The following is a 25,085-nucleotide window of genomic DNA, read 5'->3' as shown; positions in this document are numbered from 1 at the left end:
AAAAATGAGCCAAAATAGGACGGCCTATGAAATTAGTTTATTGATCAGCAGCAATTGGAATCACTATTTTATCACGTTCTGGTGATTTTTAACAATTGTTTCGTGAACAGAAAGTTTCTGGAAATTACAGCAAGATCAAATAACTATCATCCAAGAAGATCCTATAGGTTTAACTTGGCACAAACACTAATTAAAACATAAAAACACATCTAACCAGGGGATAGATCAAAGATTTATTCCTAAACAGAAGCAAAAGCAAAAAAATTAAAAATAAAATTGGGTTGCCTCCCAACAAGCGCTATCGTTTAACTCCCCTAGCTAGGCATAAAAGCAAGGATAGATCTAGGTATTGCCATCTTTGGTTTTAGGGAAAAAGAGAGCAAACTTGTTATCTACGGAATTAATCTTTCTATTTTTACAAAGTACATGGCCATTAATGGTATAAGAAAGATTAAGTATATTGCGGAAATTGGCATCTAGGCTAGCCTTTATCTCTTTGATAGATTCGTTTTTGTAAGAAAGCAAAAGAGATGTGATTTCAACTTTCTCATTAATGGGGTGCCCAAATATAGTTTTCATCTTTTCATAGGTATCTATGGGGTCCCCTTCAAGAAAACCCTCTTCAAAAATAGAATCCAAGACTTGTTTGAACGAAGCGGGCAACCCAACATAAAAGCTTTTTAAGTAAACCTCGATTTGGTATTGAGGTAAATAGCTAGCTCGGATCCTTAAGAGCCTATCCCAAGCATCTTTCAAAGATTCATCAAGTAAATAACAAAATATTCCAGAATCTTCGTCATCAAGATTACTATGGTTTTCATTGATAATCCCGACAGATTTTTCCATAGTATTTTTATTTATGAGTTTAGATAAGATAGCAGGATTGTCTAAAGCGCTAAAACTCGGGAGTGAAACCCCAACTCTTTTTGGTTCTGACATGGCGAGGGAGAAGCGAACGAAAAGAGGCAAGCAGAAAAGAGAGGGCGAATAAAACGGCAAGGGTGAAGTGGGGGAGAGGAAAACGAGAGGCAAATGGCAAATAATGTTGACTTTTGCGCAGACTCCCCAGCAACGGTGCCAGAAATTCTTCTTGCTACCTCTTGAGCACTGCCTTGGATTTCCTTGAAGAGGAAAGGATGATACAGCAAAGTAGCGTAAGTATTTCCCTCAGTTTTTGAGAACCAAGGTATCAATCCAGTAGGAGGCTACGCGCGAGTCCCTCATACCTGCACAAAACAAATAACTCCTCTCAACCAACGCAATAAGGGGTTGTCAATCCCTTCACGGTCACTTACGAGAGTGAGATCTGATAGATATGATAGGATAATATTTTTGGTATTTTTGTGATAAAGATGCAAAGTAAAATAAAAGCAAAGTAAAAAAGCAAAGGAAATAACAAAATGTTGGAAGATTAATATGATGAAGATAGACCTGGGGGCCATAGATTTCACTAGTGGCTTCTCTCATGAGCATAAGTATTTTACGGTGGGCGAACGAATTACTGTTGAGCAATTGACAGAATTGAGCATAGTTATGAGAATATCTAGGTATGATCATGTATATAGGCATCACGTCCGAGACAAGTAGACCGACTCCTGCCTGCATCTACTACTATTACTCCACTCATCGACCGCTATCCAGCATGCATCTAGAGTATTAAGTTCAAGAAAACAGAGTAACACCTTAAGCAAGATGACATGATGTAGAGGGATAAATTCATGTAATATGATAAAAACCCCATCTTGTTATCCTCGATGGCAACAATACAATACGTGCCTTGCTGCCCCTACTGTCACTGGGAAAGGACACCGCAAGATTGAACCCAAAGCTAAGCACTTCTCCCATTGCAAAAAACCAATCTAGTAGGCCAAACCAAACTGATAATTCGAAGAGACTTGCAAAGATAACCAATCAAACATAAAAGAATTCGGAGAAGATTCAAATATTGTTCATAGATAATCTTGATCATAAACCCACAATTCATCGGTCTCAACAAACACACCACAAAAGAAGATTACATCGAATAGATCTCCACGAGAGAGGGGGAGAACATTGTATTGAGATCCAAAAAGAGAGAAGAAGCCATCTAGCTACTAACTATGGACCCGAAGGTCTGAGGTAAACTACTCACACTTCATCGGAGAGGCTATGGTGATGATGTAGAAGCCCTCCGTGATGGATGCCTCCTCCGGCGGAGCTCCGAAACAGGCCCCAAGATGGGATCTCATGGGTACAGAAGGTTGCGGCGGTGTTTTTGGCTCCATATTTGATAATTTGGGGGTACGTAGGTATATATAGGAGGAAGGAGTACGTCGGTGGAGCAACAGGGGGCCCACGAGGGTGGAGGGCACGCCTTGGGGGGGCGCCCCCCTACCTCGTGGCCTCCTCCTTTCTTTCTTGACGTAGGGTCCAAGTCTCTTGGATCATAATCTTCCTAAAAATCACGTTCCTGAAGGTTTCATTCCATTTGGACTCCATTTGATATTCCTTTCTACGAAACTCTGAAATAGGCAAAAAACAGCAATTCTAGGCTGGGCCTCCGGTAAATAGGTTAGTCCCAAAAATAATATAAAAGTGGATAATAAAGTCCAATAATGTCCAAAACAGTAAATAATATAGCATGGAGCAATCAAATATTATAGATACGTTGGAGACGTATCACGGCACAGGAGGGGCTACACGGAAGCAACCGGGTGGATGGGCACGTGCGGGGAGGCACGTGGCGGATGCGGGCGTCAGTGGAAGGTGGCGACATGGGCGGGAGCGGGGGCACGACGCCGGGTGCGGCAAAGACAACGACGGCGAGCGGCGCGGCAGCCAGCAAGCAGGAGAAGTAGCAGAAGACAACGGCGATAGGCGACAGCAGCACTAGCAGCAGCAACGATGGCGCAGCAGCAAGCAGAGCGCAAGAGCAGCACCTCACGCACGCACATACGCGTATGCGTACACGGGAGGCTCGGACGAACTTGGGGACGGTGGCTACGGCGTCTACGACGAGGGAAACGGAAGGCGAGGCGAGGGTTGCTCACCGGGCTCTTGCAGGTGTGCTAAAGCGGGCTCGGGGAAGGTCGAGGTGGCCGGAGACGACGACAAGGGCAGCGGCGTTCGAGAAGGGAGACGAGTCGGGGAGGCGTCGATCCGCTTGATGCGCTGACTCCGAGCTCCATCCGGGGCTTGTAGCTGACGTGGAGGAGGCCGGTGGAGCCGTTGGACGCGTCGGCATGGTGAGGGAGGGGTCGTGGCTGCGGCAACGGCACTGACAGCGCTCCGGCAGAGAGAACCGAGAGGAAGAGAGCCGAGCGAGCGGGAAATATCTGGGGCTGATGAGGCCGAGGCCGAGGGGGAGACTTATCCCCTTGGCGGCGTGGGTGGTTCGAGTGGGGCGGCCTGGCCGGCCAGCTGGATGGCCAGCTGGGCCACGAGGCCCACTAGGGGGGTGGTCTTTTCCTTTCTTTTATTTTTTTGATTTGCCTCTGTTTCCTATTTAAAAGAGCTACTGAATTATTTTTATTAAATGTGGCACTTTGCACAAAAATAGATAGGAACAAAGTGAAGTTGCATAAAAAGTTTGGGGTCAGAAGGAGTAGGCTAACCATTTTTAGAAATTGGAAAGGCCAATTATTTTTTGTTGGACCACAAGAAAAAATCCTAGGGGCATTTTGGGAACTCAAATGAGGTTGGTTCCAACATGACAAATATCCAGGGATTATTTGTCACACTTTTGAACATTTCAGTTTTCATGTTTGGCAATTTGAATTTTGGACTTTGATTTGAATTTGAAATTTGAACCGGTTTTGAACCAACGTGAGTTTAACAACAGTAATCATGATGATGTGGCATCATTAGGAGGGAATTACTGTAGCTTAATTATCCGGGCGTCACAATTCTCCTCCACTACAAGAAATCTCGTCCCGAGATTTAAGGGGGAGTAAGGAGGGAAAGACTCGGGAAGGACGGACCTCAACACAAGGTAGGTACCAGGGGGCTATCTTAGTGAACGTGGCATAGAGGCATCTCTCAAGTTTGAAACTTAAGAAAGTCATCGAGAGCAAGGTAAGAAGGTGCAATAAGAAGTTTCAACCGGGTAGGCAATTGTTTGATGTCTGCAACAGAGTGCGAAAGAGGCTCAGAGCATCGCGAATATGTATTGCATTTGATACCAGAACAGATCACAAGGAAGATGGCTCGTGAATTACATACGAAGCCAAGCCCGAGGGATAACTTAGAAAACGAGGATGTATAGGAGAGTCAGGTTTCGATCCTGGGACCTGTGGGTTATGGGCCCACCATGTGGGTTAAAAGCAGGAAGGGTGCTAACATTTTGTACGGTTAAGGTAGCAAGGCATGTCAGAGGATAACCTATTAGTTATGTTCGCAACAACGTCGGTACCAAGGGCGAGGGACGAAGAGAACCATTTTCTTGCTCGCAAGGCGAGGCGGACCAGTAGGCAAAGTTCTCATCCATCGGCGGCTACCGGGATGTCATCAAAAATTGTAACAAGGTCTTACTGACAGAGTTGTATATCGAGGCATTTACATAAGCAGTGAATTATCACTTCTCAAATATGTTACATTACAAGAAAGGTTAACATAACAATGGAAAGGAAAGTGTAGACTCGAATCAGTTATTGGTGTCCTCGAGTGTCTACCAACTCAGAACCCATGGAAAATTTTGAATCACCGAGAAATAATAGTTGATGAAGAACTCATAAGAAGTTATGTAGTTCTGTGATATTCTCGAGATACCAACGGGGTAATACTCGAAGGTAGATCAAAGTAGAGGTTGGACAGGTTAAACGATCTGAAGAAGGCAAGTACTTTAACTTGTCCGAGAAATGGAATCAAGGGAGATCAATCATGGTCGGAACCACGGTTGCAAAGGACCAATATAGATACAAGATGAACTTATCACAAGGGGATTAATATTATTAACAGAAGCTTCCATGTTAAGTTCCACATAGGGTCCATGGGCATGAACACAAAGGTTCAAGGTCGACTCCCACTTCATCAATGCATAACCTTCCATTCACTTGTCGCATTCGAAGAAGTTGTAGCATTGAAATGTTATCCGAAGAAACGCTAGTAGACATAACCCGCATAACCTTCTGGTTCGCACGGATTTAGGCAAGACATAAGTCCAACCCACTTGGGCATCTTAGGAACATATACCACAGACTTTATGAGTAAATAACTCAAGCCCGGAAGCAGAGTATGTTTGGAAAGAGCGGGGATACAAGTTACCAAAGGCATTATGTATCCGAGGAAAGGCTCACAAGGTTATTGAATATGAAGGAAGCTGTCGGATAAAAACTCAACAAAGGATCTGGTGGTTCACAAGGGATATGATGTGAGCATCTATACTCAACCAGAATGCAAGGAGATCAGATTATAGAAACAACTGGACAATCCAAAGCTCGAATGTAACGGAATTATGATTTCCAAATCAAGGGATCAGAAGTAGATGCTCTGATCAAAAGATAGGTAAGTTGAATGGAGATAGATCGACAATCAATCAAGGTTTGATTTGTCGAACGCCAGCTCATGTCAAGGGTGACGTCTAAGCTGAAGGGAAGAATTATAAATGTGATTGTGGATTGTGAGCATTCACAAACATATCGAATCAAATGATCAAAATTAAAGATGACAAAGGATACTACTGAATATTGCCAGACATATGGAAAACATCCACAATGCAAGAAGACAAGGAGGAGCAAGAGTAATAGGTTTCTAAGGATTTTCGGAAGATCGGATAATATTCCAAAGAATTTTGTGAAACAAAGATCAACTGTGGGCGAACGGATACTCGGCAAGCGCGAGTAATTATCCGCAGGGGTATTCATGTGGCAAAGAACTGCAAGGCAGTAGACTCAACTGATTCTCAGGTGAACAAAGAGTAATTCGGGGCATCTTGTAATAACAAGAGCAAATGGGGATGAAGGTATGAACGACAACGTAGGTAGTTACTCATAAGGATTTATCGGTGGTAGGGATCGCAATGGCGAAGCGTATAAGGGTCTCGCGAAAACATCGAAGAGTATCTTCAGAATCTTTTGGTGCACCGAGCAATCATCTAGAGTGAGGGCTCTTCGGGAGAAAGTATTTACGAGAACCTAGAGTTAGAGTTAGCAAAACCATTTAACCCGAATAGACGGGAGGTTAGAGTCCCAGAGTATAGACGAGGAGTAAAAAGATCCTAATACCACCCAATGGCGACGTGGGCCCGTAAGCCACACAGCCATGTTAGTAAAACCGTCTTTCATTGACTAGACACAACTTCGGCCAAGGAGTTGGAAAGGGGGATCCTACAGGCAGTCGGCTCTGATACAAACTTGTAACGCCCCCAATTCGACCGTACACTAATTATACACGCAAATGTGTACGATCAAGATCAGGGACTCACGGGAAGATATCACAACACAACTCTAGGCACAAATCAAAAATAATACAAGCTTCATATTACAAGCCAGGGGCCTCGAGGCTCGAATACAAGCTCGATACACAAGAGTCAGCAGAATCAACAATATCTGAGTACAAACATAAGTTAGACAAGGATGCCTTAAGAAGGCTAGCACAAAAGCAACACGATCTAAGAGGCAAGGCCTCCTGCCTGGGACCTCCTAACTACTCCTGGTCTTCGGTGGCCTCCATGTAGTAGTATCCGTCGGCAATGGCATCTGGCTCCAGGGATCCACCATCTGGTGGCAACAACCGGAAAGAAGAGAGAAGGGGGAAAAGGGGGTAGCAAAGCAACCGTGAGTACTCATCCAAAGTACTTGCAAGCATCAGATCTATACTAAGTATGCATTGGTATCAAAAGGAAAGGCTATATGTGTGGACTGAACTGCAGAATGCCAGAATAGGGGGGGAGTCCTAGCCTATCGAAGACTAGCATCTTCAAGCAGCTCCAAGCATGTTTAGCATTAACACCCTGAGATCCTTCCTCGACTCCCTGCGAGAAAGCAATCCCGGAGCCAACATATCTCAAATATCCGTTTCTAGTTGTATTAGATCAAGATATAAGTTTGAACGTCCATTACCGTGGACACGGTATTCGAATAAAGATCTTCCCTACAGGGGTGCACCATGTTTTCCAACACGCTCGATCACTCTGGCCGGACACACTTTTCTGGGTCAATGCCCGGCCTCGGAAGATCAACACATCGTAGCCCTACCTAGGCTCAGCAGAGAGGTCCTCGCCGGTCTACATCCTATGCACTCCGGGGTCTGGGCCCATCGCCCGTTGCACTCTGGGTCGTTGTGCGCAAGGGGATACTAGCACCACCTCTGCCTGGATGGCGCGATCTGGCCCGGCCACAATGCTGAACTGGACATCTGACAAAGCTTCGCCTGATACTCCGACGTCGAGGCCCATAACTATTCTCGCGTGGTGGTTAGTGCGTAAAGGCCAAAGGCCAGCTCAGAACAAATACCCAAACCATAGTGTATTATTAGCTTGCGGAGACGAGCAGAGACTCACGATAATGTGACCCCGTCGTCCCGTCTCGAGGAAATATGGCAAGGGCAAGCCCAGCCCACTCGAGGGCTGCCTGACTTCCCGGCCGTGCCTCGTAACCATCTTGCGGGTGCTCTTCGGGCCCGCCCGACTTTCCCAAGGGTCTCAAGTAAAGTCAAGGTAACCGTGTGTCTAGACATCAAGGGGAAAACTCGAGGAATCACCCCTGGTGGATTCCAATCAATGTAATCATCAAGGTGAATGTAAGAGGGACCACCCTCAAGGTTCACACCTGAGGTGTTGCACGACAGAGCCGTATCGGGAATGGTGAAAGAGGAAATCACCCTCGATCACCACGACCGAATAGCTACACTACAGAATTATCATCAAGAGTGCGTTATGAGGGATCACCCTCGGCACTCGATAGTAGCTCTGCAGAGTCGAGCAACAAAAGGGGCGTGATGTGATGTGAGGTATCGGGCTCTGGTCGTCGATCACGTAGAGCGAGTCATCGATGATGAACCAGGGGCAACAAGGACAAGTGGGGTGCCACTGATGGATCACTAACCAACCTATACTAAGCAGTTTAGGATAAGTAGGTAAGGTACAATGGCAGGTACAAAAGCAGGCTATGCATTAGAATAGGAGCAGTCAAAAACAATAGCAAAATCTAATGCAAGCAAGAGAGAATGGAATGGGCGATATCGGGATGATCAAAGGGGGGCTTGCCTGGAAGCTCCGCTGAAAGGAAAGAAGGATCGTCGGCGACGTATTCGATCACAGTGGCATCGACATCGTTCTCGGGGTCTATCGGAGAGAAGAGGGGGAAGAAACAGTAAATACAAGCAAACAAGAGCATAACAGGACAACAAGCAGAGCTAGACGTGTTCTAACACGGTGCTACACGTTACCGGCGAAGGCGATAACATCCGGGAATGTTTCCCCGAAGTTTGGCATTTTTGGACAGATGAAATGGAGGGGGAAAGTTGCATGTTTGCTATGCTAGGGATGTGTGGCAGACGAACGGGATGCGTATTCAGATTTGTCTTGTCGTTCTGAGCAACTTTCATGATAAAACTTTTTCATCTGAGCTACGGTTTATTTGCTATTATTTTTCAAAGTTAAAACAATATTCTGAAAAATATTAATCTAAAAAGGACTTATTGCATCAGCAAGACGTCAGGGTGACGTCAGTAGGTTGACTAAGTCAAACCTGGCACATGGGGCCCATCCGTCATTGACTTAGTTAAGTAAACAGGTTAAACTTAACTAATCTAGTTCATTAGGCTAATTAAGCGAGGTTAATTAACTTAATTAATACCTAATTAATTAACTAATTAAGCCTTTTATTTTTATTAATAAAATCTTTTTTTAACAGGGGGCGGGCCCCACGTGTAAGTGGCCCGGGGGGCTTAGTGGGCGACGGGCTAACGGGGCTGAGGAAGCGGGCGCTGGTGTGCGGGGGCGCTAGCCCAGCTGGCCGTGGCCGGGCACGGCCGGAGCGGGCGCAACCTCGGGTGGCAGGAATGGTAGCGGGGCGAGGCCGAGCGGCCGGACGTGCGCCGGCGAGGGAAAGGGTCGGCCAGGGGCGCGACCCTAGGCCCGCAGCAGGGGGAATCGGCGAGTGAGGGGGAGGGCGCCACCGCGGCAAAGGCGGCGGCACGGGGCGGCTGCGGCACAGGTGGGGCTGCACGGCAGCGGCGGGGTGGATGGGCGCGTGCAGGGAGGCGTGTGGCGGCTGCGGGCGTGAGCGGAAGGCGGCGACATGGGCAAGAGCGGGGGCACGACACCGGGTGCGGCAAAGACAACGGCGGTGAGCGGCTGCTACCTCTTGAGCACTCCGTTGGATTTCCCCGAAGAGGAGAGGATGATGCAGCATAGCAGCGTAAGTATTTCCCTCAGTTTTTGAGAACCAAGGTATCAATCCAGCAGGAGGCTACGCGCGAGTCCCTCGTACCTACACAAAACAATAGCTCAACGCAACCAACGCGATTAGGGGTTGTCAATCCCTTCACGGTCACTTACGGGAGTGAGATCTGATAGAGATGATAGATAATATTTTTGGTATTTTTGGTATAGAGATGCAAAGTGAAAAGTAAAAGGCAAAGTAAAAAAGCAAAGCAATAATAAAGTGATGGAGATTGATATGATGAGAATAGACCCGGAGGCCATAGGTTTCACTAGTGGCTTCTCTCAAGAGCATAAGTATTTCTATGGTGGGTGAACAAATTACTGTTGAGCAATTGACAGAATTGAGCATAGTTATGAGAATATCTAGGTATGATCATGTATATAGGCATCACGTCCGAGACAAGTTGACCGACTCCTGCCTGCATCTACTACTATTACTCCACTCATCGACCGCTATCCAGCATGCATCTAGAGTATTAAGTTAAAAACAAAGTAACGCCTTAAGCAAGATGACATGATGTAGAGGGATAGTTTCATGCAATATGATAAAAACCCCATCTTGTTATCCTCGATGGCAACAATACAATACGTGCCTTGCTGCCCCTTCTGTCACTGGGAAAGGACACCGCAAAATTGAACCCAAAGCTAAGCACTTCTCCCATGGCAAGAAAAACCAATCTAGTAGGCCAAACCAAACTGATAATTCGAAGAGACTTGCAAAGATAACCAATCATACATAAAAGAATTCAGAGGAGATTCAAATATTGTTCATAGATAGACTTGATCATAAACCCACAATTCATCGGTCTCAACAAACACACCGCAAAAAGAAGATTACATCGAATAGATCTCCACGAGAGAGAGGGAGAACATTGTATTGAGATCCAAAAAGAGAGAAGAAGCCATCTAGCTAATAACTATGGACCCGAAGGTCTGAGGTAAACTACTCACACTTCATCGGAGAGGCTATGATGATGTAGAAGCCCTCCGTGATGACGGCCCTCTCCGGCGGAGCTCCGGAATAGGCCCCAAGATGGGATCTCATGGATACAGAAAGTTGCGGCAGTGGAATTAGGTTTTTGGCTCTGTATCTGATCGTTTGGGGGTACGTAGGTATATATAGGAGGAATGAGTACGTCGGTGGAGCTTCGAGGGGCTCAAGAGGCAGGGGGCGCACCCTAGGGGGGCCGCGCCCTCCACCCTCGTGACCGCCTCGTGGCTTTCATGACGGAGGGTCCAAGTCTCCTGGGTCTTATCTGATGAGAAAATCATGTTCCCGAAGGTTTCATTCCGTTTGGACTCCGTTTGATATTCTGTTTCTCCGAAACACTGAAATAGGCAAAAAAACAGCAATTCTGGGCTGGGCCTCCGGTTAATAGGTTAGTCCCAAAAATAATATAAAAGTGGAAAATAAAGCCCAATATAGTCCAAAACAGTAGATAATATAGCATGGAGCAATCAAAAATTATAGATACGTTGGAGACGTATCAGCGGCGCGGCGGCCAGCAGGCAGGAGAAGTAGCAGAAGACGACGGCGATAGGTGACATCAGTACTAGCAGCAGCAACGATGGCGCAGCAGCAAGCAGAGCGCAAGAGCAGCACCTCATGCACGCACATACGCGTATGCGTACACGGGAGGCTCGGACGAACTCGGGGACGGTGGCTACGGCGTCTACGACGAGGGAAACGGAAGGCGAGGCAAGGGTTGCTCATCGGGCTCCTGCAGGTGTGCTAAAGCGTGCTCGGGGAAGGTCGAGGTGGCCGGAGACAACGACGAGGGCAGCGGCGTTCGAGAAGGGAGACGAGTCGGGGAGACGTCGATCCGCTTGATGCGCCGACTCTGAGCTCCATCCGGGGCATGTAGCCAACGTGGAGGAGGCTTGTGGAGCCGTTGGACGCGTCGGCGTGGTGAGGGAGGGGTCGAGGCCGCGGCAACGGCGCCGATAGCGCTCCGGTAGAGAGAACCGAGAGGAAGAGAGCCGAGCGAGGGGGGAAATATCTGGGGCTGACGAGGCCGAGGCTGAGGGGGAGACTTATCCCCTCGGCGACGTGGGTGGTTCGAGTGGGGCGGCCTGGCCGACCAGCTGGATGGCCAGCTGGGCGAGGAGGCCCACTAGGGGGGTGGCCTTTTCTTTTTTTTTTTTTTGATTTGCCTCTGTTTCCTATTTAAAAGAGCTACTGAATTATTTTTGTTAAATGTGGCACTTTGCACAAAAATAGATAGGAACAAAGTGAAGTTGCATAAAAAGTTTGGGGTCAGAAGGAGTAGGCTAACCATTTTTAGAAATTGGAAAGGCCAATTTAATTATTGTTGGACCACAAGATAAAATCCTAGGGGCATTTTGGGAACTCAAATGAGGTTGGTTCCAACATGACAAATATCCAGGGATTATTTGTCACACTTTGAACATTTCAGTTTTCATGTTTGGCAATTTGAATTTAGGACTTTGATTTGAATTTGAAATTTGAACCGGTTTCGAACCAGCGTGAGTTTAACAACAGTAATCATGATGACGTGGCATCATTAGGAGGGAATTACTGTAGCTTAATTATCCGGTCGTCACACTTGAACTTCTCCCTTTCACTTTGGCATTCTCTCTTTGCATCAACAATGACCCGGCGAAGATCATCATCGGGCACATCGTCTGATTCCTCTTGATCTTCAGCTCCCCGCATTTTAGTATCACCATATTCAGGGGGATAGTTGTCATCATCCTCTTCTTCTTCGTTGTCTTCCATCATAACCCCTCTTTCTCCGTGCTTGGTCCAAACATTATAATGTGGCATGAAACCCTTCTCAAGTAGGTGGATGTGAAGGGTTTTCGCGGAAGAGTGATCCTTCGTATTCCCACAAACAATACATGGACATTACATAAAATAATTCTGCTTATTTGCCTCAGCCACTTCGAGAAATTTATGCAGTCCCTCAATATACTCGGAGGTGCATCGGTCACCGTACATCCATTGCCAGTTCATCTTCGTGCATTACATAATTAAGTGTATCAAAAACCATTACAGAACATCATGAATAGAGAAGTGACCAAATTAATACAAGTTCATCATCACATTAAAACCAAAGTACAGTAGTGATCAAATGTTATTACTGAAAAAATAAATACATAAAGTTCATACATAGTTCTCATAGAACAACATATAGCTCTCTAGAGCATCTAACTAAATCATACATTGAAACTAACATACAACTATGTAAAACATTTAAATGCAACAACAAATGCGATCATAGTCGCAAGTAAGGTAACAATTGATCCACCAGCATAATGATACCAAACCTCATTATGAATGGCATATTTTCTAATCTTTCTAATCTTCAAGCGCATTGCATCCATCTTGATCTTGTCATCACGACATCCGCAACATGCAACTCCAATTCCATCTTCTCCTCCTTAATTCTTTTCAATTTTTTCTTCAAGTAATTGTTTTCTTTTTTAACTAAATTTAACCTCTCGACAAGAGGGTCGGTTGGAATTTCCGGTTCACATACCTCCTAGATAAAAACATCTATGTCACGTTGGTCGGCATAATTGTCATAAATACTAAATGAAACAAATAATAATGAAAGATAATATACCACATCCGAATCATAGACAGGACGAGGGCCGACGGGGGCGGATACCAAAACCATGGCACTATATAATAACAAACAATAATAAAAGTAAGAAAAGTATAGAAGTATCTATCTAAATCATACAAGTAAGATTTTTTTTCTTTTAAAAAGAAGATAAGAACAAGAGGCTCACCATGGTGGTGCCGGCGACGAGATCGGTGCGGGCGATCGACGGCGGTGAGGGCGGGGACGGACCACCAAACCTAGACAAATCTTGGGGAAAATGGAGTTTGGAGGTCGAGCTTGGAGAGGAGAAAGCTTAAGTGTGGCTCGGGAATTTCATCGAACACCTCATGTGCATGCATAGAAGGGAGAACAAAGTAGCGCATGCACACAAGCTCCCACATGTCCAAAAAACAGAGGAGAGGGTGGGCAGGGGCGAGGGTATATATAGGCATCTCTTTAGTCTCGGTTGGTGGCTAGAACCGGGACAGTAGCCTGCTCTTTAGTCCCGGTTCCAGCCACCAACTGGTACTAAAGGGGTTGCGCCAGGAGTGAGGCCCTTTGGTCCCGGTTCGTGTCTGGAACCAGAACCAATGGGGTCAGACGAACTGGGACCTATGGCCCTCGAGGCCCGGCCGGCGCCCTGGCCTCACGAACCGGGGCTGATACACCCATTGGCCCCGGTTCGTAAGAGAACTGGGATTAATGCTCTTATCTGGCCTGGACCAAAGCCCTGTTTTCTACTAGTGGCTGCAGATCTGTGGAGGTGCACAGCACGGGCGCGTGGATGGCCCGGGCAGCACCGTCGGCGTGCTTGAAGGCCTGTGGTGCGTGGAGGTGCGGGTGTCGCGGATCCGGTCTCCAGCGAATGCGACGACGTGGGTGGTGCGCGTGGCACGCCTTTGATGTAGAGCTGCGACACGGAATCACGGTGGTTCACGGCCTCGGGTGGTGCACCTCCATCCCTTCCGGCATGGTGCTTGATAGGGTGTGGTGGTCGTGATGCATCTGGTGGCTCTGCTCTCGGTCTGACATCGATGGATCTGTTGGCTTTGGTGATGGGCCGCTCATGGTCTCTGCAAGGTGCGGTTGGCCGCGGCGGTGACGACCTCTTTGTCTATGGGCTGGTTCGTTGGTGGTGGTGGCGCTTGGTGGACTTGCCGACGCTGATGTGGGTTAGGGGTGTTGGCAACTTGGGTGAAGACTCTGTTTCGGCTTTGTGACGTGACCAGCGGTGGTGGCGGCTGCGGCCGTCGTTGACCTTTCTGGAGGCATCGCTGCTTTGCTACTGCACCCCTCCCACGCGGATTTGGCCATCACAGCCTCTCCGGGGGAAACCCTTTGATCTTGTGTGATCTGACGATGGCGGCACCTTGGTGTCGTATTCCCGCTTGGGGGATTCGTCTTTGGAGCTCGGCATCGGCGAGTGGGACCAGTGGATGGCGGTGGTTTTGGGGTTCAGACTTCTGTGGCAACGATGATGGTGGGATTGACTCGGTTTGTTTTGTTGCTGTGAATTCAAACTGTGGCGGCGGGGCCCTGTGGTATATGATGACTGGTGTAGGTGGATTGTTCGGTGATCTTTCGTGGCGCCAGCCATGTCTGATTTTGCCATTCGTTGTTCTCCGTCAGAGTCGGAGTTGTGTTGTCTGATCGTAGGTGGCTGACTTTGGCGCGGATCTTCATACAACTTCACTCGGCCTCCATAGTGTGAGTTGAGTCGACGATCGCCTACAGCAAAATTGGAGTCATTTGCTCAGGGTTTAGGGTAAGCGGTGATGCCTTTAGGGAAGGAATGATGACGATTACGCATGTGTGTTGTCTTGGCGAGGCACTCTTTGGAGTGGTCTCTGTGGGATATCTTGTGTGTGCCGTTCAACGGTTGTGACGGTTTTAGCCCGGTTCTCCGTTAATTAGCCGGCCAACTCTCTTCTGCTTAATTAATAGATGAGGCGAAACTTTTGCCTTTGTTTTGAAAAAAAAAACTATGGAGATCAGTACTCCCATGTTTGTACTCACACAGGTATTACTTCCTTAGGCTACATTTCACATATACACTAACATGTGGTTTTGAGTTTTTTTTTCGAGAAAACAATATGTACAAGGAGTCACGATTTTGTAAGGTAACATGGGAAAACCCTCATGTAGCTGAGAAAGGCGACTCCTAATCAGTCAATGCCTACAGCCGATTGGGCACCTCCAAAAGGCAGAATACATTGCTTGATATCCTATAGCCACCTCGAAATGTGTCATTCTGGTGCCATTTAAGATCCTTCTGTTTTTATCCGTCATTCTGGTGCCAGTGTAGAGCTGTCTTTTTAATTGTTTGAATTGCTTATCACATGTGTCACGTGGTGCGGTGTAGAGCAGTCTGCCGCTATGACATTTTTTGATTTTTTTTTTCATTCATTTATCTTTGAGCTTAGCATGTTATCCCACCACTCCGAGACCCCCACCCTCGTCTGGCACATCACAGATGGCGGAATAGCCTCGGTCGTCCAAATCTTGATATGGTTCCAGACGGTGATGAAGAAAGGCCGGTCCTTGCAATGGTGGTGGATCGCAGTTTCTGGGGCCTATTGGCAAAGCTGTCATTTGGGATCATGGGGCCATCCCATGGCTGTGAGCTTGTCCACTGTAACTATTCTGTCATGGAGCACCAAGGTAGGAAAAAAGTTACATTTTGGCTCATCGTGCACGGTCCAAATCTTCGAAGCCTCAAACTTAGGGTAGGAGCCGTGGAATCGTGCCGTATAAGCAGACGCTGCACTGTAAATAGTGCAGTGCGCTTACAAATGACCAAGTCATGCCACTGTAGGTGGAATTTGATATTTGAAATGTTACTTCTTTTGGCATTTTACTAATGCACATTGAACTTTTTTAATATACATTAAACTTTCTTCAGATACATGTTGCACATTTTCGAAATACACGATTGATATTTTTCAATGCATACTATTTTTTTAAATGCATGGTGAACAGTTAGAAAAATAATTTGAACAATTTTCAAATTCACTTCAAACATTTTCGTAATACACGGTAATTTTTAAGAAAATGTGTTGATCAATTTATAAATACATGTGAACAGTTTCTTTAAACAAACGATGATCATTTTGTAAACACATGACATTTTAAAAAATACAAGGTTAACATTGTCCAAATACACTATGACCATTTTCTAATACGCGATGAACTTTTTTCAAATAGATGATTGACATTTTCTAATCCATATGTGAACAATTTTTTAAATACACGATAAGCATGTTTCAATCACAATAAACCTTTTTGAAACATGTGAACACTTTAAAAATGTATAAAAAAAGTTTAAGATGTATTTGAAAAAAACAGGGAAATAACATTTTTTTAGCAAAAGAAGTTATTCTATATACATTGTAGAAAAAAAAGGGTCCATCAGTTTGCATAGTAGACATTTGATGTCCTTGCCGCTTGTGTAAGCCATGGACGACATTGGACCCGGCCATATATTTGTAGGGAAGTGGGGTGATAGAGTAGCATAAAGGGACATATGAATGCACCCTTTTTTAAAGAAGCTAAAATTAAAGGAAAACTCATTGAAATTAAAATTTTGATTTGTTTTACACAGGTCATTACATGAGCTCTTTGTCAGTACATGCCCGTCAAGGTTGTCGCTGAGTCCCTGAATCCGCCTCCCGTCTGCTTGGTGCTTAGCCGGCTGATAGGAGAGACGGGATCCTTGTGCCGCAGCTCTTGCTAGTAGTTTAGGTTAGGGTTGTTGTCATCCCAGGAGGGGTGCTTGACAGATGGTTGTGCTTCATCTTGGAGCTGGCCTCGTTGGTCTGGACCATCCCTGATTTCGTCCGTTGGGACGGAGTCGACGAAGCTTGGGTGTAGTTTTTTGCCATTATCTTTGGTGACGAGGTTAGGGTTTCATATGCTATAGCAAGATTTGGTGCCAGGCGCTTCATATAAGTTCAGGAGTTCAGCAACAACAACAACTACTGAGCCATTAATCTTTAAGGGCACGTGACTTTTGGAATGTCATCTACAAAGTTAAAAGCCGACTTCAGCTGAAACCAATTCACTGTTGCGGTGCACAACCCATAGTTGTCGGCCGACGGAAGCAGGGGAGCCTCTTTTGTTGCCATACCCACTTAATGTTGGGCTAATATTATTCAACAATTTCGCCCTCCACGCCTTGGCTTTTGGCCTCCCTAGGTCTAGGTGTTCCACATCAGGATTGAGACAGGAGCTTACAACATGAAATTAAAGGGATGAGTGTAATTTTTTTTGCCAAGAAGGCTATCAATATTAGGCATATGTGCTTATGGCTTAATTATATGGGAAAATTTTCCTATCGACCATCAGATCATTTGCGCGCATCAACCGTCTCTGCAACCGTTCGATCAACACTTGATCGTGCGGTGCACAACACCCTCCAGTCCTCCACACATCACTACTGTTTTGCAACATTGGTTGTTTAATGAGTAATTGGGATAGCGCATTTCCATGTCCTTCCATAAAGTATAGGCACACTCAAAGTTTTGCATACGAACACACACAATTTTAGGTAATCCTCGAATTATAAGATTGACGGTGCTAAGATTAGAAAGCATGTCATTTTCCTCTTCATGAGTGGGGTCCAAGGGACCAAGGTCCAGAGGGAGAGAAGAACCCTAGCCGCCGCCACACCATCCAGAACAGGAGAAGAGAGGATATGAAGAACTCTGCAGATCATCGTAGTTTTTGGTCCTTTCATCTCCATCATCATCATCACCTCCTTCACTATTGTAAGAGGGATTGGAACTTGTAATCACTACTCCATCTCATCTGAGATCAAGACTACTTGAGAACCATTTCATTTCATTGTGGATCCCCTTAGTATTATCGATATGGTTTTCATAGTTGTTCTCTTTGATGTGATTGATTTCCATCTTATGATGTGTGAGTAATACCCCTAGGTGTGGGTGATGTAGGTAACTGGTAAGATTGTAATACGCCTATCCTATATGTCGTCATTTGAATTTGTAGTAGTATGATATATTTAGTACATTATTATACTGCGGTGAACTCTATGTGTGTTGTCCAATTTAAGGGCCCGGGCAACATGATCTCAAGACCTACACATGTAACACATATTGTGTAGGAACTCCGTGACCTCTGACGTGACAGGTGAAGATATCTATGAGAACCAAAGACAATATGAGATAACGGTGATCCATTGAACTTAATGCTTGGTTCCAGTCTTATGACCTTAATTGTGGAAATGACCACTCTGTGGCAACGGAGAAGCGGGGCCATAGAATGAAATGTAACCCCTAGTGGAGGAGTTTCGTGACTCTAGGGAGAACCGCCTACAGAAAGTTTATATCAAATACTATGAGTACAATACAAGGTAACCGGTATTACCGTTGCACTCGCACAATTCATTTATTCTTACCATGAACTGAAATCTCTCTACACCTAATCTATTCATTGCAGAAAACACCATTTACATTTTAAATTCTTGTTATTTACTTTTATTAGCTATTTAGTAGACACCTTTAAATCCTCTCTTTTCTAGTATATTTAGTTTACCGTTTATCCAGGACATTAACAGTATTTGTAGAAGCACAAGCAACACTTCACACAAGAGATGTGACCCCTTGTGTGTGACAGAAACGCCTCCATAAATAATCTCCTCCGCTCCTGTTGGGACGATTACTCATTGGGATACTTTCGTGAAAGTGATACACCACCCTGTTTGGTCTGTAGGTACCAATCACCTCTGTCATCATCATCACCATCATCATCATCCACATCCATCTCACTGTAACATGAGGAACCTAACTGGATCATTTTGTGTGTTAAGTGTGGAATCCATTCATGTTCACCTTCAACACATTATGATGTTTGTTGCCTCTATGTGTGAGTAGGTGTTGGGTTTCGTAGTAATTTCAAAAAAAATCCGACGCACACGCAAGATCATGGTGATGCATAGCAACGAGAGGAGGAGAGTGTGATCTACGTACCCTTGTAGATCGACAACGGAAGCGTTAACTTTGGTTGATGTAGTCGTACGTCTCCACGGCCCGACCGATCAAGCACCGAAACTACGGCACCTCCGAGTTTTAGCACACGTTCAGCTCGATGACGATCCCCGGACTCTGATCCAGCAAAGTGTCGGGGAAGAGTTCCGTCAGCACGACGGCGTGGTGACGATCTTGATGTACTATCGTCGCAGGGCTTCGCCTAAGCACCGCTACAATATTATCGAGGATTATGGTGGAAGGGGGCACCGCACACGGCTAAGAATATGATCACGTGGATCAACTTGTGTGTCTAGGGGTGCCCCTTGCCTCCGTATATAAAGGATCCAAGGGGGGGTGCGGCCGGCCCTAGTAGGAGGCGCGCAGGAGGAGTCCTACTCCTACCGGGAGTAGGACTCCCCTCCCTTTCCTTGTCCAAGTAGGAGAGGGGGAAGGAGAGAAGGAAAAGGGGGGGCGCCGCCCCTCCCTCCTTGTCCAATTCGGACTAGGGGGAGAGGGGGCGCGCGGCCTGCCCTGGCAGCCCCTCCTCTTCTCCACTTTAGGCCCATGAGGCCCATTAACCCCCCGGGGGGTTCCGGTAACCCCCCGGTGCTCCGGTTTTATCCGAAACTTCCCCCGGAACACTTCCGGTGTCCGAATATAGCCGTCCAATATATCAATCTTTATGTCGCGACCATTTCGAGACTCCTCGTCATGTCCGTGATCACTTCCGGGACTCCGAACTAACTTCGGTACATCAAAACTCATAAACTCATAATATAACTGTCATCGAAACCTTAAGCGTGCGGACCCTACGGGTTCGAGAACAATGTAGACATGACCGAGACACATCTTCGGTCAATAACCAATAGCGGAACCTGGATGCTCATATTGGCTCCTACATATTCTACGAAGATCTTTATCGGTCAGACCACATAACAACATACGTTGTTCCCTTTGTCATCGGTATGTTACTTGCCCGAGATTCGATCATCGGTATCTCAATACCTAGTTCAATCTCGTTACCGGCAAGTCTCTTTACTCGTTCCGTAATACATCATCTCGCAACTAACTCATTAGTTGCAATGCTTGCAAGGCTTATGTGATGTGCATTACCGAGAGGGCCCAGAGATACCTCTCCGACAATCGGAGTGACAAATCCTAATCTCGAAATACGCCAACCCAACATGTACCTTTGGAGACACCTGTAGAGTACCTTTATAATCACCCATTTACGTTGTGACGTTTGGTAGCACACAAAGTGTTCCTCCGGCAAACGGGAGTTACATAATCTCATAGTCATAGGAACATGTATAAGTTATGAAGAAAGCAATAGCAACATACTAAACGATCGGGTGCTAAGCTAATGGAATGGGTCATGTCAATCAGATCATTCACCTAATGATGTGATCCCGTTAATCAAATAACAACTCTTTGTTCATGGTTAGGAAACATAACCATCTTTGATTAACGAGCTAGTCAAGTAGAGGGATACTAGTGACACTCCGTTTGTCTATGTATTCACACATGTATTATGTTTCCGGTTAATACAATTCTAGCATGAATAATAAACATTTATCATGATATAAGGAAATAAATAATAACTTTATTATTGCCTCTAGGGCATATTTCTTCAGTCTCCCACTTACACTAGAGTCAATAATCTAGATTACACAATAATGATTCTAACACCCATGGAGCCTTGGTGCTGATCATGTTTTGCTCGTGGAAGAGGCTTAGTCAACGGGTCTGCAATATTCAGATCCGTATGTATCTTGCAAATCTCTATGTCTCCCATCTGGACTAGATCCCGGATGGAATTGAAGCGTCTCTTGATGTGCTTGGTTCTCTTGTGAAATCTGGATTCCTTTGCCAAGGCAATTGCACCAGTATTGTCACAAAAGATTTTCATTGGACCCGATGCACTAGGTATGACACCTAGATCGGATATGAACTCCTTCATCCAGACTCCTTCATTTGCTGCTTCTGAAGCAGCTATGTACTCCGCTTCACATGTAGATCCTGCTACAACGCTTTGTTTAGAACTGCACCAACTGACAGCTCCACCGTTTAATGTAAACACGTATCCGGTTTGCGATTTAGAATCATCCGGATCAGTGTCAAAGCTTGCATCAACATAACCTTTTACGATGAGCTCTTTGTCACCTCCATATATGAGAAACATATCCTTAGTCCTTTTCAGGTATTTCAGGATGTTCTTGACCGCTGTCCAGTGATCCACTCCTGGATCACTTTGGTACCTCCGTGCTAGACTTATAGCAAGGCACACATCAGGTCTGGTACACAGCATTGCATACATGATAGAGCCTATGACTGAAGCATAGGGAACATCTTTCATTTTCTCTCTATCTTCTGCAGTGGTCGGGCATTAAGTCTTACTCAACTTCACACCTTGTAACACAGGCAAGAACCCTTTCTTTGCTTGATCCATTTTGAACTTCTTCAAAACTTTGTCAAGGTATGTGCTTTGTGAAAGTCCAATTAAGCGTCTTGATCGATCTCTATAGATCTTAATGCCTAATATGTAAGAAGCTTCACCGAGGTCTTTCATTGAAAAACTTTTATTCAAGTATCCCTTTATGCTATCCAGAAATTCTATATCATTTCCAATCAGTAATATGTCATCCACACATAATATCAGAAATGCTACAGAGCTCCCACTCACTTTCTTGTAAATACAGGCTTCTCCGAAAGTCTGTATAAAACCAAATGCTTTGATCACACTATCAAAGCGTTTATTCCAACTCCGAGAGGCTTGCACCAGTCCATAAATGGATCGCTGGAGCTTGCACACTTTGTTAGCTCCCTTTGGATCGACAAAACCTTCTGGTTGCATCATATACAACTCTTCTTCCAGAAATCCATTCAGGAATGCAGTTTTGACATCCATCTGCCAAATTTCATAATCATAAAATGCGGCAATTGCTAACATGATTCGGACAGACTTAAGCATCGCTACGGGTGAGAAGGTCTCATCGTAGTCAATCCCTTGAACTTGCCGAAAACCTTTTGCGACAAGTCAAGCTTTGTAGACAGTAATATTACCGTCAGCGTCAGTCTTCTCCTTGAAGATCCATTTATTTTCAATTGCTTGCTGATCATCGGGCAAGTCAACCAAAGTCCATACTTTGTTCTCATACATGGATCCCATCTCAGATTTCATGGCTTCAAGCCATTTTGCGGAATCTGGGCTCACCATCGCTTCTTCATAGTTCGTAGGTTCATGATCTAGTAGCATGACTTCCATAACAGGATTACCGTACCACTCTGGCGCGGATCTCACTCTGGTTGATCTACGAGGTTCAGTAGTATCTTGTTCTGAAGTTTCATCATCATCATTATTAGCTTCCTCACTAACTGGTGTAGGTGTCACAGAAACAGTTTTCTGTGATGCACTACTTTCCAATAAGGGAGCAGGTACAGTTACCTCGTCAAGTTCTACTTTCCTCCCACTCACTTCTTTCGAGAGAAACTCCTTCTCCAGAAAGTTTCCAAACTTAGCAACAAAAGTCTTGCCTTCGGATCTGTGATAGAAGGTGTATCCAATAGTCTCCTTTGGATATCCTATGAAGACACACTTCTCCGATTTGGGTTCGAGCTTATCAGGTTGAAGATTTTTCACATAAGCATCGCAGCCCCAAACTTTCAGAAACGACAAATTTGGTTTCTTGCCAAACCATAGTTCATAAGGCGTCGTCTCAACAGATTTTGATGGTGCCCTATTTAACGTGAATGCGGCCGTCTCCAAAGCATAACCCCAAAACGATAGCGGTAAATCAGTAAGAGACATCATAGATCGCACCATATCTAGTAAAGTACGATTACGACGTTCGGACACACCATTACGCTGTGGTGTTCCGGGTGGCGTGAGTTGCGAAACTATTCCGCATTGTTTCAAATGTACACCAAACTCGTAACTCAAATATTCTCCTCCACGATCAGATCGTAGAAACTTTATTTTCTTGTTACGATGATTTTCAACTTCACTCTGAAATTCTTTGAACTTTTCAAACGTTTCAGACTTATGTTCCATTAAGTAGATATACCAATATCTGCTTAAGTCATCTGTGAAGGTGAGAAAATAACGATATCCGCCACGAGCCTCAATATTCATCGGACCACATACATCTGTATGTATGATTTCCAACAACTCTGTTGCTCTCTCCATAGTACCGGAGAACGGTTTTTTAGTCATCTTGCCCATGAGGCATGGTTCGCAAGTACCAAGTGATTCATAATCAAGTGGTTCCAAAAGTTCATCAGTATGGAGTTTCTTCATGCGCTTTACACCGATATGACCTAAACGGCACTGCCACAAATAAGTTGCACTATCATTATCAACTCTGTATCTTTTGGCTTCAACACTATGAATATGTGTGTCACTACTATCGAGATTCAATAAAAATAGACCACTCTTTAAGGGTGCATGACCATAAAAGATATTACTCATATAAATAGAACAACCATTATTCTCAGATTTAAATGAATAACCATCTCGCATCAAACAAGATCCAGATATAATGTTCATGCTTAACGCTGGCACCAAATAACAGTTATTTAGGTCTAATATTAATCCCGAAGGTAGATGTAGAGGTAGCATGCCAACTGCGATCACATCGACTTTGGAACCGTTTCCCACGCGCATCGTCACCTCGTCCTTAGCCAATCTTCGCTTAATCCGTAGTCCCTGTTTCGAGTTGCAAATATTAGCAACAGAACCAGTATCAAATACCCAGGTGCTACTGCGAGCATTAGTAAGGTACACATCAATAACATGTATATCATATATACCTTTGTTCACCTTGCCATCCTTTTTATCCGCCAAATACTTGGGGCAGTTCCGCTTCCAGTGACCAGTCTGCTTGCAGTAGAAGCACTCAGTTTCAGGCTTAGGTCCAGGTTTGGGTTTCTTCTCTTGAGTAGCAACTTGCTTGCTGTTATTTTTGAAGTTCCCCTTCTTCTTCCCTTTGCCCTTTTTCTTGAAACTAGTGGTCTTGTTGACCATCAACACTTGATGCTCTTTCTTGATTTCTACCTCCACAACTTTCAGCATTGCGAAGAGCTCGGGAATAGTCTTATTCATCCCTTGCATATTATAGTTCATCACGAAGCTCTTGTAGCTTGGTGGCAGTGATTGGAGAATTCTGTCAATGACGCAATCATCTGGAAGATTAACTCCCAATTGAATCAAGTGATTATTATACCCAGACATTTTGAGTATATGCTCACTGACAGAACTGTTCTCCTCCATCTTGCAGCTATAGAACTTATTGGAGACTTCATATCTCTCAATCCGGGCATTTGCTTGAAATATTAACTTCAACTCCTGGAACATCTCATATGCTCCATGACATTCACAACGTCGTTGAAGTTCCGATTCTAAGCCGTAAAGCATGGCACACTGAACTATCGAGTAGTCATCAGCTTTGCTCTGCCAGACGTTCATAACATCTGGTGTTGCTCCAGCAGCAGGCCTGGTACCCAACGGTGCTTCCAGGACGTAATTCTTCTGTGCAGCAATGAGGATAATCCTCAAGTTACGGACCCAGTCCGTGTAATTGCTACCATCATCTTTCAACTTTGCTTTCTCAAGGAACGCATTAAAATTCAACGGAACAACAACACGAGCCATCTATCTACAATCAAGCATAAACAAGCAAGATACTATCAGGTACTAAGTTTCATGATAAATTTAGGTTCAATTAATTTACTTAAAGAACTCCCACTTAGATAGACATCCCTCTAATCCTCTAAGTGATTACGTGATCCAAACCAACTAAACCATGTTCGATCATCACGTGAGATGGAGTAGTTTCATTGGTGAACATCACTATGTTGATCATATCTACTATATGATTCACGCTCGACCATTCGGTCTCCGTGTTCCGAGGCCATATCTGTATATGCTTGGCTCGTCAAGTATAACCTGAGTATTCCGCGTGTGCAACTGTTTTGCACCCGTTGTATTTGAACGTAGAGCCTATCACACCCGATCATCACGTGGTGTCTCAGCATGAAGAACTTTCGCAACGGTGCATACTCAGGGAGAACACTTCTTGATAATTAGTGAGAGATCATCTTATAATGCTACCGTCAATCAAAGCAAGATAAGATGCATAAAAGATAAACATCACAAGCAATCAA

The sequence above is a fragment of the Triticum urartu genome, chromosome 6A (genome assembly GCF_056163025.1).
Source record: "Triticum urartu cultivar PI428250 chromosome 6A, HENAU_Tu73, whole genome shotgun sequence".
NCBI classification, from domain to species: Eukaryota; Viridiplantae; Streptophyta; class Magnoliopsida; order Poales; family Poaceae; genus Triticum; species Triticum urartu.
The sequence above is the reverse complement of the archived record's forward strand: the minus strand, read 5'-3'. Positions refer to the sequence as shown.